A 20,587-nucleotide genomic window follows, 5' to 3' on the forward strand; every position below is an offset into this window, starting at 1 on the left:
GAGAGGTAAAACATGAGCTGTGGGCCTTGAAGGGTAACAGAATGGTACAGAGGCAGGACTGCCGCCTCCTTCGGGGTGCCCCCAGAGGTAAAGCTTTTTCTCTCCATCTCCGCTACGACCCTACCCTCTCCAGATCCATCCCTTTTCTCTGCTCTTCCGGTCCATCTGTCTCCCTCCACTTTTCCCCTCCTCTCCTCCCCCTCCCATCTTCTCCCTCCCTCGCTGCCCCACCTTCTCTCGCAGAACCCAGAGTGGATCACTGGCCCTCCTGCGCATGGGCAGTCGGTGCCAGCTCGACCGCGGGTTGGAAGCTCCAGCTCCGAGCCTCGGATTGGCCCCAAAGGCTTCTCAGCTCTGTCGACCGGTAGGCCTTTAGCTCCTTCCCGGGGCCGGGGCCTCTGGCTGTGGAAGTGCAAGGTGGGGGGCTCCCGGGAAAGGGGTCAGGCGGCTGCGGGAGGGCGGTCGGCATGTCACAGCCCCTCAGGGCACCAGTCAGCCTGTGTTCAGCTGAATTGCTCTGGCCAGACCCCTCTGCCCGCGCCACCTACCCCGGCTCCCCGGCCACACCTGTCCATGGCCAGGTGTGCACCTGCAGCCTCTCACCCAGCCGGGCTCCCCTCAATCCGTGGCTGGCGTCCCCTTCCCCTCTCCCGCCCGCGAGTCCTCTCCTCCCGGGCTGCCTCTCCTCGGCCGCCGGCCGGTCCCCGCCCCTGGGCGGGCTGTGTCCCGGGCGGGCGGGGTCTGCGGACCCGAACTGGGGCAGGCGGCTGGGGCTGGGGCTGGCCTCCGAGCGGGGCTGCAGCCCGCGTTTCCACCAACCGCCCCCCCACTTTCCCTGTCCCGCAACCCCGGGGCTGCCCTGCTCTCCCTTTCCTGCTCCCTGAGGACAAGCTCAGCGGCGTGGGCGCTGCTCCCTGGGCTGAGAGCCTCCAGCTGTAAAGCCCAGCTTCTGGTGGAGTCGGGAAAGTGGATCCTCAGTGCTGAGCGAGCTTCTGTCTCCTCCCTCAGTGTTTCTGCCCCAGGTAAGTACCTTGAACACTTTCAGGTGTTATGATGGCGGTGCTTGTTGATGTCACGTGTTTTTATAGTGCCAGGAATTACAGTGTTGAAAGCAGGGCTTGGTTCGGTTAAAAATGAGCTGAAGGCATGAGGCTGTGACATGCTCCTTCCTTCCCACTCCCAGTGTGAAACGTGTAACCGTCGATTTTAAAAAGATAGTTACAGTCCCTAACTAGCCCAGCCCAGCTAGGGTGCGTTAACAGGAACAGCACCACCAGAGGCCTTGGAGACCCAGGGACATTGCAGTCCTAAAGAGCTCCTGGCACGGTTTGTTTTGTTTTGGTTTTTTGTTTTTCTTAAATCGTGGGGCAGACTAGTAGTATAGAGGGAAAAATAATTGTCAAGAAATATGTTTTCATATAACAGCTTTATTGTGATATTGTTCAAACACCATGAAGTCCATCCATTTAAATGGTACAATTCAGCAACTTTTAGCATATTCACAGTTGTGCAACAATTATTATTCCAGAACGTTTTCATCACATTAGAAAGACCAGTGGAAATGAGTGACATACCCACTCCTCCCCAGTGGTGTTTCTAAAGAAGTTTCTTGCCTATTCCTGACCATAAAATAACTTGTTACATTCCATGAAATATCTGGTAGGAATTTTAATCAGAATTGCAATGCACTTGTGTATCAAAACTGGAAGAATTATTGTCTTTATGGCATAAATTTCTTCTACCCATGAATATATCTGGGACTGTATCTTTTCATCTCTCCAGAGCCTGGCCCATGGGAAGTCCTCACTAATTGTTGGGCTTGTGAATGATGAGATTCTATACATCGTTAGATGCTACTGTAGCCTTTCACAGAAGAGAAAAGTAACCTCAGTGAAGCCAAGTGACTGTCTGATGGTCAGAAAGAGTGACAGCCAGTGCTGGAGTGATCCAGTGGACTTGGTGCTTGCAACCAGGATTCTCCAGCAAATACAGCTAAGGGGATTACAGTATTCTTTTTTTTTTCTTAATGGCGTTGCTTTTATTTTTACTTATTTTTTTAATTTATTTTTTATTGAAGTTTAGTCAATTTACAATGTTAGTTTCAGGTGTACAGCAGAGATTCAGTTATCAACATATGCATATGTATATACATATGTTTTAGATTGTTTTTAGTAGAACTCATTACAAGAAATTGAATATAGTTCCCTGTGCTATATAGTAGGTCCTTGTCATTTATTTTATATTTATTAACGTGTATCTGTTAATCTCCCCTTTCCTGCCTGCTAAGCACAGTTTGCTTTCTATGTCCATGAGTCCATTTGTAGCAGCACCGTTTTTCCTAGTAATATATGCTCTTTGGCTGCTTTCAGTTTCAGTAATTCCATGTTATCTGTGAGCGCTTTTCTTCTGGTGGCCTTTATGTGGTTTGCACACGTGGTAATAGAGATCTGTATTTGGGAGAACTCCAGGCCTAGTGTAGTCCCTGGTACAGAGTGCCCACTGAGTTGATGCTTGAACTGGGGAAAAAAAAATAGTAAATGTTGGAATTTCCACTATGGTTGAGACTTCCAAGTTTCTGTAACCTGTTTACCCCACCTTATTATTGGCTGCCCCCATACTGGGTAATTTGGTGGAATTTCATGGTATGGTGGTGTAGGGACAGGGCCTTGTATGCTTCTTCTCTTTGCGTTTTCTAACACTCATTCTCCTGGGCCTCCCAGATCCTCCCCCAGTAGTGCCCAGGGCTGGCTTGGTGCTGTGCTGAGGCAATATTTGTTAATAAGGCCCTTTCCTCATCTCTTCTGACCCTCCGTTTCTTTCTCTGCACAATGAGGGCTTAGACTAGATAAGTGCTTTTCAGTTTCTTTTAAAGCCATGTTTCCTTTGAGAAACAGAAAATGCAAATCTCTCCTCCCATCCCAACACTTTAGATTTTGTTACTTCCTGCAAGGAGTGACATAGCTCTTTGTGGAAAATTGATGTGATTGTGATTCCAGGTGGCACAGAAAATACTCTTCAGAAATTTATTGCAGGGAGAGGGCGGAAAAGGGGCAGTATGTCACACTTTCTAGTGTGAGCACTGGAGCAGGGGCTTGGATTTAAATATGGTGTCTGTCGTGGCCTCTCTTTAATCTTGCACAATATGACAAACCTCTCTACCTCAGTTTCTTAATGTGTCAAGTTGGGGTGATAATATTTTAAGGCTTTTGTGAAACATTATACACATAATCTATTTGTGTCTCAGTAGAAACAAGACCTGCAAGGGATTCAGGGATTTAAAACAAAAAAAATCTTGCCCATCGCACTATGTCGCTGTGTATTTTAAATTTCCTGGAGGGTGATGGTTGAGTCTAAAGTCCATCGTGGGACAGGTGGCCCATAGTTCTCTATGCCCCAGATTGGCCCCTCCTCCCCAGTCCTCTTCCTCAGTCCAGGATGAAGTTCCCTAGTAGATTTACACAGAGGTCTTGTGGAAATGGCTTTTCATTTTATTGTTTCACCAAGAAGGGCTGCCATCCTGATCTCTGTGGTCAGGTTTTAAAGGGCTGCCATCTTGATGTCTAGTCAGGTGAAGGCTATGCAATTGGGAGTTTCTACTTAATAAAAAGGAAAAATATTACAAATAGAAAATTAGAACAAGTGTGGTGACAGGGGCTCTTGGAAGTGAGCACCATTAGCTTTGTTAGCTTCAGGTGCAGTGGCCTCTTGCCACGAGGACCCATCCTCTTGCTCTGAAGTTGGAGGGACCAGTGGGTTCAGTGGGAATGTTAACTGAGTGTATCTCATGTGCTGGGCATTGACCTATTTCTTCTGTGTGTTCCTTTTTTGAGACAGTGAGCACATTTAACCTCAATAGCTTCTTTAAAAAAGTAGAAGTTTTATTTTGAGATATAATGTAGATTCCCATGTAGTTGTAAGAGATAATATGGAGAGGGCCTATGGACCCTTTTCCCAGTTTTCCTTAATGGTTCCATCTTGCAAAGTTGGGGTACGATTCATTACTGACTCACTAACAATTTGAGGTTTGTGTTATTGCCATCATTTCTATTCACGATTAAACTGGGGCTTAGAGAAGCACACACGCCTGCCCAGGTCACCCACATGGTTAGTGTAGAGACGGGTGGAACGTGGGCTTGTGATTTCCAAGCAGTACCATTATGATGGTCTGGCAGGGAGCAGCATTCATTTTGATTGTTTATTCACTCATTCAACAAACATTTATTGAGTAACCTCTGTGGGTCAGATGCTTTCATAGGGTTATCTGATTCTTCAGCAGTACTGAGAATCAGGTAATATTTACTTTTTTTTAAATCTGAGAAAATTAGCTCTGAGAGGTTATTACTCCCCCGAAGGAAATATAGCTCATAAAGGAGGGATAGTAAATTTGTAGTCACCCCTTTTTATGCAGGTGGTACCCTAGGCATTTTACATTTGCAAACTTCCGTAATCCATATATATTCTTGTAAGGCAAGAATTTTTTTTTTTTAATTGAAGTGTAGTCAAGTTTACAATGTTGTGTCAATTGCAAGGTGTTTTTTGAATTTTGAATTAAAAACTATTTTTTGAGGAGAGTAATTAGGTTTATTTATTTGTTTCATTTATTAAAATGAGGTACTGGGACCTCGTACATGATAAGCATGTCCTCTACCACTGAACTGTACCCTCCTCCCCAAGGCAAGTTTTCTTATCCATTATTCTGCAGCTTAGGGGTTCAAATAAATTGGAATTGAAATCCAGATCTTTTGCTCCTACTGTTGTCCTTTTCTTTATATTCTGCTGAAGGGGGTTGCGGAAAGCAGTTCCTTTTTTCATTTCTTTATTCCGCATTTTTGAGCAATGACTTTGCATCAGGGCCTTGCTAAGTGCTTTGAAACAGAAAACAAGAAATGACCCTTCTCTGCAGGGGCAGGAAGCCTAGACCAAAAGCTGGGTAAACTGATCCGAGCTACGGTAGCCATGTGCAGGCTCTGAAGGACAAAATGTACCCCTGGATTTGCTTGGGCTTCCCCTGCCTTCTGGCTGGTACACAACAGGTCACCGCAACCCAGAGGCACCCGCAGCCCACAGTACAATATTTACCTCAATCTCCTCTCCCCTCTCGGCAGGGCCTGCTACAGGAGCATCCCTGACTACGTGCAGTGTGCTGAGGACTATGAGACTCTTCCCGTGGTGGTCAAACCAGTGGGGATCATCTCAGAGGAGAATTTCTTTTGCATCTATAAGCGAATCTCCTTGGTGAGCCAAATCAGCCCGTGCAGCTCCCAGGGCGCACTCTGTACGCACTACAGGTACCACTATGCGCCCAAGAATGGATGGAGCGTCTTCCAGACCCACCGCATGTTTCTGGGCCTTGTCACCATTACCGACTGCCTCTCGGCCAAGGCCTTCGAGAAGCTCCACGTGCAGAGGAGCTGTATGGCATCACGCTTAATGACTCTCAGCTCTTTGTCTTTGTGCTGCATGGGGAGGTAAGCCAAGCAGCCGCGCACCGACGTGGCCTTCAATCTACGAGGACTGCAGGGTGATGGAGAAGAGGATCGAGGAATTCACTGAGTCGCTCTTCATCTTGCTCAAGTCCAAGTGGCTGGATGGGGCCCCTGACAAGTCTGGGGACAAGATCCCAATCCTCTGCATGCCGTTTGAGAAGGAGGAATTCATGGGACTGGACACAGACAGCAGGTAAGTTTACCTGGAGGCCAGTCCACCCTGGCTGTGTGCCGGGTTTCTTCTCTCCATCCAGAAAGGGATCAGCACGGAATCGGACTGTCTTGTATCCAAGGGGGGAGGGAGGTGCAGCCCGCCGTTTTACAGACATCTAAAAGTGAATCCACCTTTGTTTCAGAGAGATTCTTTTAGTGATAGTGTTAGAGCACTTACTCCTGCTTTTCAGCCAGGACCCTGGTGGGACCCCTGGAGTTGCTGTTCAATAGAGTAGCCACAGCCACTGATGCTAGGAGCACTGGGGAGGAGGCTGGTCTGAGCTGAGATGTGCTGTAGTTCAAATGCACATGAGACGCTGAGGCTTGTCTACTAAAAGCATATAAACTATCTTGTTGCTTCCTCTATTGATTACATGTCAAAATGATAGTATTTTACATACAGTAGATTATATAAGATATGTTCTTAAAATCAGTTTCTAGTACTTGTTTTTTGTTTGTTGGTTTGTTTCTTTGTTTACCATTTTAAATGTGGCAACTGGGAAACTTTCTTTACATGGCTCTCATTTCATTTCTATTGGGCAGCGTTTCCTGGGACAGTCTCATCCCTTTGCTTATAGATGAGATGCTGAATCCCGAGAGGCAGAACGAGACGCTGGTTGAGCTGGCTTGGAGCCAGTGTCTCCTGCCTCCCAGGCTCAGCACCTGTTCGGCTCAGGCCCTCTCTTCCTGCCCGACAGGCAGTATACCATGTTAGGACATCAGAAACACCGCCAGGGACCTCCGAATGAACTGCTTATGCAGGGAAAGGCGTATCACGGAGTATGGGAAAGAGCAGAGAAATGTTCATCCTCACTTTGTCCCTGTGATTAAGTCAACGGCCCCACTTTGCCTCGGAATTACAGACGAGCTCTTCTGGGCTGCCTAACCCCCCAACTTCTGCTCTGTTTCCCCATGTATCTATTGTGCTGTCCCTCGGGCAGAAGAGGGTGAGGTGCCTTTGCCGGGAGGTGGTCCCCCTTTGCTGGGGAGAGTGAGGGAATCTGTGTACCCCCGGCCTACGGCCTTGGTCCTTGAGTCTGGAGAGGGCTCATGGCGGTCCCACAGGTGATGGTCGGACGACCTGGCACGTGCTGCCGGGCCCGCTGTGGAGGCGGTGCTCTGTGATTCTTGAACTTAACTAAGATCAGATTCTACTTTCTGGTTGTTGGTAAGTTGGAGGAGAAGATGCCAGAGAATTGATAAAAAGAATATCCAGAACAGCCCTGTGAGTGATAGGCAAGAGGACCCGAGTCCCACCTGCGTGAGGTGCCTAGCGGGCTCTGGATGAATTTTCTGTTCCTCCGGGACATGCTTAAGGAAGGGGCAAGGCATGTCGTGGCCATGATCTGTTCTTGTCCTCACAGGGCCCTGTGATCTACATGCCCGCGCTCCCCATCTGCTCCTTGGAGATAAGGTGTCAGGTTTAGGAGCCTGGGCACTGCTGAGGGCACAGCTGCCAGCACCGTGCTACACCGAGGCTGGCTCCGTTCACCTCACATGTCACCTCCTGCTGATCCACCAGGCGTCAGTCAAGGTAGGTGCATCGGTGCAACGTAAGCAGGGACCACCTTCTCCCCCTGGACAGACTGGTGGGTGAGCAGTGGAAGCCTGGAGCCCTGCCCCAGCCCCCATGCCAGTGCCTCCTCTTTTGTCACAGGAGGCACTGGTGACATTTTTGCTCAGCAACTGCTTGGCTCTGAGTCTGTGGACCCACCAGAGAATTCCTGCTTGTTTTTGCCTTTTGAAGTCTGTCCTTGGGATTTGGAGGAGTAGCTGGATATGTGCTTAGACCATAGTGGTTGACACAGTCACCATTGTTTACCCAGAACCTCGTGTACCAGGCATGGCTCTCGGCATCAAAATATAGCAGCGCATTAAACCTCCCTCCTGGTGCGTCTGTCTGTTTTGGTACCGTAAGGCCTCAGCCAGCATCTTAACGTCAGTGAGATAACGCAGCCAGTGAGCTCGGGTCAAACACGTTCTCCTCCAGTCACTTTTACTCCATTGTTGCTTTTACTATTCTGCAGACATTAATTTTTTAAACAATGCTTTGGTGCAGGAACAGAGCCTAATTCTCTCCTGCTACTCTTGGTGGAAGTGCGTAAAACTGTCCAGCCTGAAATGTGACCACAATTTGTAGCTTAAGACCTGCCTAGACCCATGTATGTGGAGATTTGGTTAGGGGCGCTGACCACGTTGGGGTCCCCCGGCAGCGCCGCTCCCCTCAGGCCCCTGCTCTCCCTGGAGCAGGAGGTGAGGGTGGGTCTCACCAGCCCCGCGTCCCTGGCCTCACACACTCACGTATATTCTTGTACGTGCTGTCAAAGTCATTTTGGTTCTTGTGTGTTTCTAATTTTCTCTTGTTCCTCTTTTCCTTTTTCTTTATTCCTTTTTCTCTTGTACTGCCCTGTGAGCATGTTGTTGCGTCTGAAAATGTGGGCTGTGCACACCCTGTATTGGAAATAGCTAGATCACCCTCCGTGCTGTCTCCATCGCTTTAAAAAGCAAAAACTTAACAGCTGCCTTGATCCATGTATTATCCTTGTCATCTTTTTATTTTCTAATTTTTTTTGGCACAACACCCACTGGTGTTTGATACCTCTTAAAATCCTTGCTTTAAGGAACCAGTTTGGTCCTCCTTATATTTGGTGACAAATGCGCCCTTATTAAATTTGTTTGATTGTTTTGAAGAAGTGAGATGCGAATTCATTTAGGCGGCTGCTGAGGGATGTTTTTCATGGAGTATTTAAACTTGTAAAGTCAAATTCTGAAGCATCTTGCTCCATTCCTTCTTTTACACAAACGTGCTTGGCACTCGGTTCCTGGCTGTCGCTGTGTGACGCACGTGACGGCGCTGCCTGGCCGGTGGTCACTGGTGAGGAAGTGGCAGGCTCAGGGGTGAGCAGCTGTTGGAGGAAGCAGTCACCGTTTTGTTATTTAATTTTTTTTTTTTTTTGCATTTTACTTCCCTTGCCATTTACTTTACTTTGCCTTCATAAAGAGGCAGAAGTGGGTCTAAAATCCATGCCACTCTTCTGTTCCCTTTACGAGGCTGGTATATCTGAGTATCAGGACAACATGCCCTTCTCCTAAGTAGCTGGCTCACCTGGATCTGGTGGACATAGGGACTGCTAAAGGGGACCGTAGCTTCCACCCTGCTCCAGTCAGTGGGCATTCAGAGCCGGGTCTGTGGTTTGCCTCAGCAGCCGTGCAGGCCTCCCTGCACCGGCCTTTACTTTTAACCCATGTTGGCAGTAAATAGCTGACTCCGTGTCTGTTGCAGCTGACGTCAACCACTGTCGGCCTTGTCGTTAGTTTGTGGTAGTGAGTCTCCAACACCCCAGTCAACTGTGAAGGAAGATGCTTTGGCCGACCTAGGACCTTGGATTCTCACGCCCACCATGGTTCATCTCACCCGGTGAAAGTGTTTGGCCACCACCATCATGCTGAACATGAGGCCTTGTTTCTCCTTTCATGCTCTGGTCCAAATGTGGACACTTCATTTTTCACTGAATTTGTCTCGCTTCAGACAGGAGAGAATATCTGAAGGAGTCCATCACATTGTGGGTGGGGAACAGATCAGAAGTAAATGTCGCAAGTAGAAGGAGTCTAGTCTGTCCGGGTTGGCAAATGCAGGCTGGGATCTGTGATGGCCGGGCTATGCCCTGGACACAGGCCTTTCCCGTGGCTCCCGAGAGCCCAGGGGTCGGAGTGAGAACAGCCTTGCCTGGGTTCCTCCATCCTCGTCTGCTTACTGGCAAGTTTGTCCGCTAATTAGGAGTTCCCCCACACCTCGGGCCCTTCAAAACTCAGACCATGGTAGAACGTTGAGTCCCCTCTCCTGGGCCTCCTTTCTGAGAACACAGTGCCTTCTGAGGTGACCAGTGGCAGGAGATGCCTCCCCCTCCAGGGAGCACCCTTTGGAGGACTGTGACTCAGTGCACCATGCTGTGAGCTTGTGGGGTTCCGGCCATGGTCCCTGCAGAACCAGACTTGAGTTGGGCTTAGCGACGGATATAAACAGGACTGATTCCAGGGCAGGGTTTGGGGGAGGGAACAGTGGAAATTGAATGTGACCTCAAACACATAGGTGGGTTCTGGGGCTGTTACTAAAATGGGGTGTCTGGGAGGTACCTGCCAGGAATCGAATTCCAGAGTAAATGGCGGACATGAGGCATTTTTAAGATGCCATTTGTCATCCAAGTTAGGACTTCAAAGAGGCACTCGAGTCTATGGCCATGGGGCTCAGGTGAAGGAGCCGGACTAGAGATACACGTTGGGAGTCGTCATTCTTAGCTGGTGTTCACAGCCGCGCATGTGAATTAGATCATCTTGAGAGCTGCAGACTGAGGCTGAGGTGGGGCAGGGCTGTGCCTTGGTTGGAGGAAAGCCCAGACCATGCAGCTTTGGTGTGTCAGTCTGCGGCATTTGCGATTTTCAGACTAATGCCATTTATCCTTAAGGGGCCGGGGGTTGGGCAGGGCCAGCCTGGAAGAAATCTGAAAGGAGGGTCTTGACAACGTGTGTGTCTTGGGAAGATGCAGATTCTGCAGGGTCCGGGAGGGTAGACTTCTAAGAAGCTGGAGTTGGAGTGGGGAGGAAGTAGTCACACTCACCTGTGAGGGAGGGAGGGCGTCCTTGGGAGTCGCCACCCTACTGGACTCGCTTTCCAATGAACAGAAGGCAATCAGACAGAGGATCTGAGGTGAGAAGAGATGGGCACTGGGAGGGGAGCCAACCTGGAGAATGGTGCGTGCAAAGTTCTGGAATAGTCTCCCTGAAAGATAGAGTTAAAAATACCCAGACTCTTAAGAACATTGATAGTGACTGGGGAGGAGGCAGTTGTTTTTCTGGCCTCCTAAGGGTAATGCATGTATTCAGGGATTCACAGAAGATTCGGGCAGTCTTTTCCAGGGGTTTGATCCTTACCAGGGGGAACAGTGCAAGTTTAAAGGGGGAGAAGGGCAGCGGAGGGAAGCTAGTCAGGCCCCGTGTCAGGTACCAGTCGGCAGCCCTACTTGCGTGTTGCATTCTCATCCATGCCTCCCAGGTGGGCGATGGCAGCTCCCTTTTGCGGATTGGGAAGACTTCTCAGAGGGGTTAAGGAATTGGTCCGTTTAGCGGCTAGTCAATGCTGTAGCAGGATTCAAGCAGGGCCTTGTCAGACTTCAAAGGCATGTTCTCTCTACTAATTCCGGTACCTCTCTGTTGTACCTGGATTGGTGAATTGGGTCAGTTTTGGAGCCTTTCACAAAAAATACGAGTTAAGTGCCTCAGGACAGTTTCACAAAGCTCAGTGTTCTTTGATGGTTCAGAAGCACCGCAGTGCTTTTCGCCCCACAGAGGTAAGGTCTTACTGCTTGATGATGACGTGGTTTCAAATGACGTACAGGTACAAAACCAGACTTAACAGCTTCTGAAGGGAAACTCTCCAGTTCTCCCTTGATCGGCTTTCTTCCACGGGATGTAACTGCTGCAGCGTAGGCCTGAGCTTTCCATATGGAGTGAGGGTTTGATATCCAAAGTTAGCATAAAACGGTCAGATGAAGAAAATCGACGTTGACAATTTACTTTTGGGTTACATTAGTGAAGATATTCTATCAGTTAATGACCCATATATCGAATGAAATTCAGTACAGAACATTGCAATTCTTACTTTCTATTTAGAGTTGTCTTACAGAGTAAGGTTGCCTGCTTTGAAACATCAGCTCCACCACCACGGCACCTATCAGTGTGTTGGTGTGATTGCATTTACGCAGTGAATGTAATGTGGGCTTCCTCAGCCCCAAACACTCCAGTGCAGAATCACGGGCTGTAGCCATCTCTTAGTCACGCAAATACTTCTAAAATTATATGATGCCAGAAAAGAAAGAAGAGGGAGAGAGAGATTGCCTTTATCAAAGTTCCTTTCTATTCTAACTGCAAACTGTTGTTGAACAGCTCTGGTTTCCTTTGGATATGAATATATACATTTCTTTGCATGTAACCCGGGTTTTGGACTAGAACACCAAGCTCTTGCTGTCCACAAGCCACAAAAATAGTAGCCAAATTGCACACGTGTGAAATAGTTTATACTTTTTTCTGAGAAAGAATCCTTGAATTTGGGACTTGGGTTGTGATTTTTGATTTTGCTTCCCCCACCCCTCTTGTAATCTCTCACTCCTTCCCACGTGGCCCCCAAGAGTTCGTGGTTTCAAAGGAGTGGGCAAACACCCAGTTGGTCACCATGTACTGTTGCTATAGATGGAGCCCTGCCAAGACCTAAAAGACATTATCAGAGAGGACTTCCTGGAAGAAATGGGCTCTACATTCAATCGTGAGGACAGAGTAAGTGTCAGCCAGGAGAAGGAGTCAAGAGTGTGGCTCAGGTGGCAGGTGCAGCCCGGGCAGAGGCCTGGAGGCTTGTGGTGTGGGGACCTGGGGAGAGTGTCCTGTGTGGTCCAGGGTGGAGTGTTCCCCTGCTTGGGAGGACCCTGGAGAGAGCCTGGGGTGAATGGCTTTGGAAGACGTTGGGTTTTATTTGAACAGACACTGGAGTCAGTGAAGGGTGTCAGCAGGAAGTGACCATCAGGAAAGGTACTTCTGGTTTTGCTTCTGATATTCTACAGACAGAAGGGTCGGGAAGGGCGAGAGCAGGTCTGTCTGTCCCTTTGAGACCCACCCCGTCATTCATTTATTCATAACACGCGCACTTCTGTGTGTCTAGTGGAGAGTGGGTGGACCCACATTAGTAAGCAAAATGTATTGGCTTCTGGTGAGCTTAGCAGTGTCAGAAGTTGACTTAGCCTAGAATGTTCTAGGAATAGAGGAACAAGTTGCGGAGGTTGGAGGGAGGGAAGTCTTCCTTGGGAAACAATCAAAATGAGCCTGGAAGCAAGTGGGAATTAGGAGCAGTACAGGGGGTCCCTGAGGTCACTGGGGACCTGGGAACTGGGGTGAGGCTGGGTGATCAGTGTCGGGGGCGGGGCTAGAATTCCACCAGGGAGACTCTGAAGGGTTTGAAGTGGGGTGATGTAATCAACTTTGTTATTTGGGAAGGCTGCCGTTGCTCTGTGTGTTTGTGTGTGTGTGTGTGTGTAGCGGGGAAGAGGGGGAGGGTGCCACCAACTGGGGGGGCCACTACAAGACCATTCACAGGCTGGGAGAGGGGCGTCAGGGCTGCTTGGGGACGGCAGGGGCATTGTGGATGCCGGATTTCCTTATGGGGAGGGCTTATTAACGGGGTCGCCTGAGAGGCGACTTTTGGCTGGAAGAAAAGAGATGGAGGCTGCCAGGTGGACTTTCCTCTTCTCTCCTTCCCTGCCTTGTGTGATGATCTTAGCTCAGCCAACTTTTGGAACAGAAGAGCTAAGTTCCAGGGTAGCCCAGGACTTTGTTGAGTTCGTTCGAGTGAGATCTGATAGGATTTAGATTTCTGTTCAGATCTGCATGTTCACTTAGCTACAAATCTCCCGTCATTTCGATTTCCATGGGGTATTTTTCTTGATAAAGATTGCTTTCTTGGTGAGAAGAAACTTAATACAGCTGTTGTCTTTCTCAAAAAAAAAATCATATCTTTAAAGAAATTTAATATTCCAAAGAATAGCAAAATTTAAAAATGATAAATTAAGGCTTTGGTGTAGTTTCTTTGGTTTCTGAGCTAATGTGGAGTTAGAGCCTTTGCATTACTTAATAGCACATCGTTTTCAGTTTTTAAAGAGCTGTTAGTGAGCACCCCAGGCCCCACCTCTCAAAACATCATTAAAGTTTGCTCTGAAATAGTGAGGTCATAAAGGTCTTGTTTGCAGAATTCAAACAGTTTGTTTATATTATGCAGCATAGCTCCATTTATAAAATAATAATAGGTTCAAAATTAAGAAAGTGGAAGATAATTGATTTTTTTAAAGCTGAAACATAAACTTTCTTGTGCTAATGTTGCAACTGGAAATTTTGAAAAGAAAAATCCTACTGTAATATCATCTACGTGGAATACATATATGACTTCCACATTTGAAAAGTAACGGCGCAGTGGTTTTAGAAGTCAGGAGCATTCCAGCTCAGATACTGGCATTGATGGTTGCTGGTTTTCAATGGAAGAGCCTAAATTTGCCTTCTTAGCATTTTTTTTTTCTTTTGTAGTGAGAGGGCTGACTAGTGCTTTGCCAGCATGAGTTTGGGGCAATTTGAAGGCAGATGTCATGTACCAGCAGTGAGATATTTCCATGCGTTTAATTTTCCGGACATCACCAGGGCACATGTGGGGTTTGTGCATGCAGGCTGGGATGCTGCAGGACTCCCTAATCCATCACGGTTATGTCCTGGAGCTGCTCCGGTTAGTGAATAATTTTCTGTGCCTTGGAGGTAAAGTGGTCTGATGCAGATGAACAGAAATGTAGTTAAAGTGCTATTACTTGAAATAAGAGAAACCTAGAAACATGGCTCTAACAATACAGGATGAGGGAGGAGAATTGGCTGAGCTGCGTGCAGTGGGGAGTCTTCTCAGGTGACTCCCACGCAGTGATCCCTGCCAATATCCGCCACAGCCCTGCACGGTTGTCCTGCTGAAGGAAGCATGCACTTTGCTCAGAAACGCACTGAATTTCCTTGCACCTCTGTTTGTTGGCTTTTTTTTTGAAAGCACATCTTGCCCTTTGTTTAAATGCCATCCCTGCAAGTCGCCTCTTACACTCATCCTTCTGGACCTCTTCCATACATAGCTGCTGAATGGATGAACAGAATGTAGAATCTCCATTTAGTGAAACATTATTCAGAAGTAAGAGTGAATAAAAAAGAAAAAGAGGAAAATGAAAAAGGCCACCTCTTCTGGGAAGTCCACTCTGACTGCTCAACCCGCCCTTTTCCCTTTGAAACACAATCACTTATGCTCCACTCTACTCTTTTTGATAGTACTTACAGCCCTCTAATAAACTTTAACGTTTTCAAAAAAAAAAGAGATGCTGATACCACTTCAACATGGACGAGCCTTGACAACAGCATGTTAAGTGAAAGGAAGCAGACACACACGGCCACATATTGTTGACTTCAGTGATCTGAAATGCCCAGAATAGGCACATGCAGAGGCGGAGAGCAGGTGATGGTTGCAAAGGGCTAGGTGGAGGGGGGTTAGGGAGTGACTGCTAGTGAAAGGGGGATTCTTTTGGGGTGATGAAGTGTTCTGGAAATAGATGGTGATGAGGGCTGCACAACCGTGAGTGTGCAGAAGATTGCTGAGCTCTGTCCCTGTGAGTGCCTGTGGTTGGGGGTGGCTTTATTTTCTTCTCACCCTGCACTCTGAAGAGACATCTTGTGCAGTGGCCTTTCTACTAGTGTGAGTGGTGAGAATCAGAGACTTTGCAGAGTCTTGTTTCTTTTACCCCCCCTGCTGAGTGCAGGCAAAATAAGTTTAAGCCTGAGAAAGTGCTCCATCGGCAGAAATGTATTTCAGTTTTGCATGGTGTAAAAATCTTGAGAGCTTTTTAATTGTTGAGGACACTCTGTTGGGGGAAATAGCCCGTGAAGCCCTGGGGAGACCTGGAAAAGCCGCGCTTCCCTCCCTGACACGGGTGGAGTATTCACCCCCGTTCAGTCAGTGAAGGGCCCAGACCCGTGAGCGGAGTTGACAATCGTGAATATTTACGTGTATCCGCTGCTTCATCTTGGATATTAATTTCAAGCTGAGTCAGTTTGTGGCGGCAGCCTCATCCTACATCAGGAATTTATAGTATGTGCTCTTTGAGGTGAAGACCTGACATATTTTATTATTTAAGAGTCTCCCTTGAATTGATATCTCAGATTCCTTTGTCAAAAGCAAAACAGCAGAAATACAGACGTCCTTTAATGCCAATATGACCTGGAGCAGGTTTAGTCTCTGTGCCTCAGTGGCCTTATCTGCGGGTGGAGATGATGATAACAGTGTTTCCCTCAGAGGGGCTGGTGAGTGGAGAGTGAGGAGCACAAAGGGAGGACTTACACGAGATGCTCATGAATGACTGAATTTAGTGCTCTCAGCCTGGTGAGGCCTCAGGGGCAGAGATGTCAGAACAGAGCATTCCTAGCCGGAGCTAGATCCGTGTTGGCAGCTGTTATGATCAGAGTCACAACTGTGTGTTATCAGGCAGTTTTAAGACTTTGTAATATGAATTCATGAATAATGTAAGAAGACTAGATATCTCAGATTCACTTTACATAGTTCTCAAGATTTCCTCTGAGAAATGGATGGTTTTTTCCCCATCTTAAATCTGAGATGAGTCTCTAAAAAATTTCTGTATTCCTCCATCTTTTTGCTTTAATTCTCCATTTCTTAAAAAAAAAAGTTTTTAAATTGAGTTAGTGGGGACTGAACTGAGGGCCTCATGCACGCTAAGCACATACTCTCCCAAATGAGGTATAATCTCCCCCCTGATTTTTTTTAAAATTTACTTTCTTAGTATTCAGAGGTTAGAGGCCTCTAATTCTTTTTCTGGAGACTTGTCCATGAACCTGTAAATCTATTATTAATGGACAAAACATGGTTTATTAAAAAAATGAATAGAATATTCTGCAATGCATCCAAAAGGAAATGTTCATTGGCTTAAAACGTTTCTACTTTAAGGTGATTTCTCCTTTTTGGTCTAGCTCAATTTATTAACAGACATCCTCATCATCATAATGACCAAACTCGCTCTGAGTGGACATCTCCCTAAGGCTAAAATACTTTCCTCATGTTTTACTTCATAGCAGGTGTTTGACGGTAGGTATCAGTGTCTCCTTTTTTGCAGCTGAGGGATTGAGAGATGGAGCAGCTTGTCCCAAATCACACGCAGCTGGCGGTGGCTAGCTCGGTGCTGGAACCCAGGCTGCACAGGATGCGTTCTTAATTGCTCCTCTAATCAGCCTCCCGTTGAGTGGTTACCCGAACTCCTGTGACTCAATAAATGGCCGATTTTAGTGATCTCAGCCTGATGAGGCCTTCAAAGGGGAGACACCAGTGAGAATGTGAGACACAGTGGCATAAATTAAAATTGTACATTTTCACAGATGTTTAATTCTCAGGTAGTGGCATAAAAAGTTAATTTTTATGTATTTTAGTGCTCTGTAAGCACTAAAAACAAAACATTAAAAATAAATATTTTGCAAATGAGAAGGGGGCTTTGAAAGTCCAACCACTTCTGATGATGTTATTGTTTTTCTCTAGTGGCCCTTATTGACAGAAATACTTACAAAGACTGAATTGGTTTTATGTAGTCTTAATATGGAAGAAAAGATTGTCAGTGAATATTTTAAGAAAATCTTTATTCTTTTCTTTCCTGATGATGTATATATAAGTTGTTTTCATGACTTAAGTACATTTCCTCATTTGTGAAATTTGAGTAATATCGTTTAACTTGTCTGACTGTGAGAGTTACTAGCCTTGTATACAAAGAACCCAAGAGGTGCTTAGTAAAAATGTGCTGTCACAATGACAGATATTTTAGAAGGGTCGACTCTGAATACTAAAGAGGGTGGCTTATTACTGATGCATATTTAATATGTATATATATGATATATATGAATATGGCTTAAAGTAACAAGGATTCATTTATTTTTTAGTGCACTATGAAGTTTTAATGAAATCTGTATCATTGTAGTGAGACAGGGACTAGTTAAATTGCCTTAAGCAGACGACCTTGAATATTATTTACACAGAATGTGTATTGTTAGAACTCAGATGTCATGTTGCCGTGTAACCATCCACTCAGACATTTAAATTCGTTGGATTCTGACATCCACATTGATCATTTTCAGGGAATAAGCTTCTCTCTTTTGTGATTAAAGAAAATTTTGATCTTTTTTCCTGCACTGTTAACAGGTTTAAAATATCAAAACATTGATTTGACATGTAACTTTTTTAATAGAGAGAATAAAGCTCATGCTGTTTTATTATGTAAATAAATGTTTTTGTATTTCAACAAACGTATGATTTCCTGGATTTTGAGAAGTATGTTGCAAGATACGTAGGTAACCTACTTTCGGAAAAATACAGACACGACTTTTATGAATATAGGCCTAGTACAGATCTGTTCGTTTTTGCCACAGTGCAAGACATGAGGCCTAGGAGAGATTTGCTGCCGATTGCAAGGAGGACAGATCCCATGTCTCAGTCTCCCCTCCTGTAAAATGAAGTGGCTGGACTGGATTCTTTCCTCTTCTAAGATGAGTTTCCATGAGCCTGTGTCTTTTGTTTATATTCAGGAGTATTAGCAATATCAGATTAAATACTGAGTTACCCTCGCTTCCCCCGAAGCAAAGTGCAGTATGTGCTACAGAAGCTTTTAGTTATCTGATTCTCGTTTCTGATCCTACAGGCAATTTTTGTGTTGCATGCTTCCTGGCAACCTGGAAGGTCTTTTTAGCCATAGGTGGCGCTTGTTGCACCTTCTTACCGTCTTAATATTCCTGTTTGTTAAAGAAGGCTTAAACAACGTTATTTTGTTTTGATTTCTTTGCTTGATGCTTCAGAATAGCAGAATGTCCATTATGTCTGTCTACCTTGAAAAATTGTTATGCTTATATTTTAATTTTATTCTGTCATCTCGCTGTGAACATCTCAGACTTGCTGTGTAAACAATGGCAAAATCGGACTTTTCTTCCAGTGTTAGAAACCAGTGAGCCGGGAATTTATAAAACAGCTAGTAGCGGCCTCTGGAGCACCTTAAATCTGAAAAGTGTGCTGGGTTCCCTGAGTATTGACCCCGCTGCTGTGTGTTAATTGGTGGTAGGAGATTTGGTACATATAGGAAGGGGTGTAGTTTTTTGACTTGGGTTTGCATGCACGCGCTGCCACTGAGCCATGTGAGCCTGAGTCAGTTCGTTCTGAGTTTTTCCCTCGTCTGTGAGATTGGGACGTTGGTATCTGCTTTGTAGAATAGTGAGAATTAGAAATTTTGTAAAGTGTTTACCACAGTGGGTATGTCAAGAGGGCTCATAATCTTTAGCTGTTGTTTGGTGTGAAGCCATCATTTTATAGTCTTTGGCAATTACTAAGAAATAGGAAAACAAGAAAAGCTGGTTTTATGATGAAAGATATTTGAGGAGGTTCCATAGTTCCTATACCCATAATTAAGCATCAGCAGAGTCAGAACTGTTACACAGTCACCCTGAACCAACGTTAAGCCACAGAATTTTTTGTTACTTCATATATGTTGGGGCCTATGGGGATCCAATACTTATATGCATGTTGTCTCCAGCAGCCAACTGAGAGATGACACAAAAGAGTAGGCAGGCGATAAATGTCTTCTTTGTTACTGATGAAGCCACGTTCTCCATGAACTTCAGGGCTGTGGGAAAATGTGTGTCATGATACTGTGTCCCAGAATTAGAGACTCACCCTGTCCCAGGTAGCTCTGGGCCACAGCGAGCCTTCCCTTGAGAGGACCTGCCCCTTCATGCACAGGGCTGTCCTGACATGGAGCTGAGGATCCCAGGTGCTTCCCAATGGTGACCAACACTGGAGGGAAAGGTAGGCTTTCACATTCCCTGCTTGTCTCCCCGGACTCACACCTCACCCTGTTAGTGTGACGAGGGCTAGCTGTGATCCAGCGGCCAGGGGTATGAAGGGAGAAGCACTCTCCATGGCCCAGAGGAGTGGGGAGGAGGCATCCCCTCCCTAGTTTAAACAGGTGGTGGGATGGAATAGGAGGGTGCTCCCCAAGAGTTTATAAAAGGAGAAATAAGGATTTTCTTTGGGACTTATACTAGCCAGGAAACACCTAATATTATTAGAAGGGAGACTTGTAAATCACTTTTATATTAAGTTGACATTTGTTGAACACCAAAAATGTGCTACATTCTTTTCTGAGAGTTTTACAGAAATGAATCCTTCAATCTTCTCAACAAGCGAGTAAGGAAGGTTTGATTGTTATCCCAGTTTTACAGTGTGGAAATTTCGGCACGGAGAGGGTAAGTTGGCAAAGGTCACAGAGCTAGTAAGTGGCAGAGCTGGTATTTAAACCCTGGCTGTCTGGTTTTGAGGCTCCCAGAAATGGGCTTTGGGTGTTTAGAGGTATCTGCATCCCTGAATCTTTGTACCACTTTGCATCACTTAGCCCAGAAAGGACAGGGAAAGGAGAGTTACACAGGTGCTCACTGTCATGTCTCGGCCACTGTCCACGAAGTGTGCACTGTGATTAGCGTTAATTATTTTCTAGGCAGTAGATCTGTTCGTATAACAGAAATTTAGTCCATTGAGTTAATCTCGAAACCCTTCCTGCTTTGCTTCTGTCCATGGTTGCCATGTGACTTCCTGCCTGTGATTGGGCTGTGGAGGAGAAAATGTACTCATGGTTGAACTCTGATATTTCAGCCCGGTTTATAGTTTCACTTCTTCTGTTACATTAATAAGTTTCTGGTTTTCTTGCATCAGTGTGTCATGAGTTTGGTTAATGTGAAACCAGTCCATGGGAGCCCAGGGATGCTAACGGTATAATTTCTGAGCACACTGTCGCACTTCTACCCGTGCAGACCTGGCTGGAGTATGTCCGCCTTCCTCACTGATTTCTCCAAACAGCAGGGTCCTCTCCCACCCCCGGATATGAGGCTGGGAGCTCTATGAGTTGGCCACTCGGTGGCCAAGTCCACCAATCAGAAAATAATGAAGTACCCGGAAGTGGGTTTAATAGAAGAAAAGGGCTTCCAGGTAGTCCGATGGGCTGTTCGTGTCCATTTGGTGAGAAGCTGTCCACTGTCTGTGGTTGAGCTGCTGCTTTGCTGTTGAAAAGTCTGGTTTAGATGAGGGATTTTAAAAAGGAGAAAGGAGTGATTTCAGGTGGTACGTCCACACCGGTGAGAAGTGACGGATGACCGCCTGTGTGAGGCATAGACAGAGTCTTACAAACTTCATAAAACAGCTTTAAAAGCTCTGCCATCTGAGTGCACTTCATATGGGGTCCAGT

General features: G+C 46.3%; 1 pseudogene; it reads left to right on the top strand.

Moving 5' to 3' along the window:
- Positions 1-274: 274 nt before the first annotated feature.
- LOC135319711 (trafficking protein particle complex subunit 9-like) overlaps positions 275-20,587 on the top strand; it is a 53,273-nt pseudogene continuing 32,960 nt past the window's right edge.

Source organism: Camelus dromedarius, chromosome 31 (assembly GCF_036321535.1).
Source record: "Camelus dromedarius isolate mCamDro1 chromosome 31, mCamDro1.pat, whole genome shotgun sequence".
Classification (NCBI taxonomy): domain Eukaryota; kingdom Metazoa; phylum Chordata; class Mammalia; order Artiodactyla; family Camelidae; genus Camelus; species Camelus dromedarius.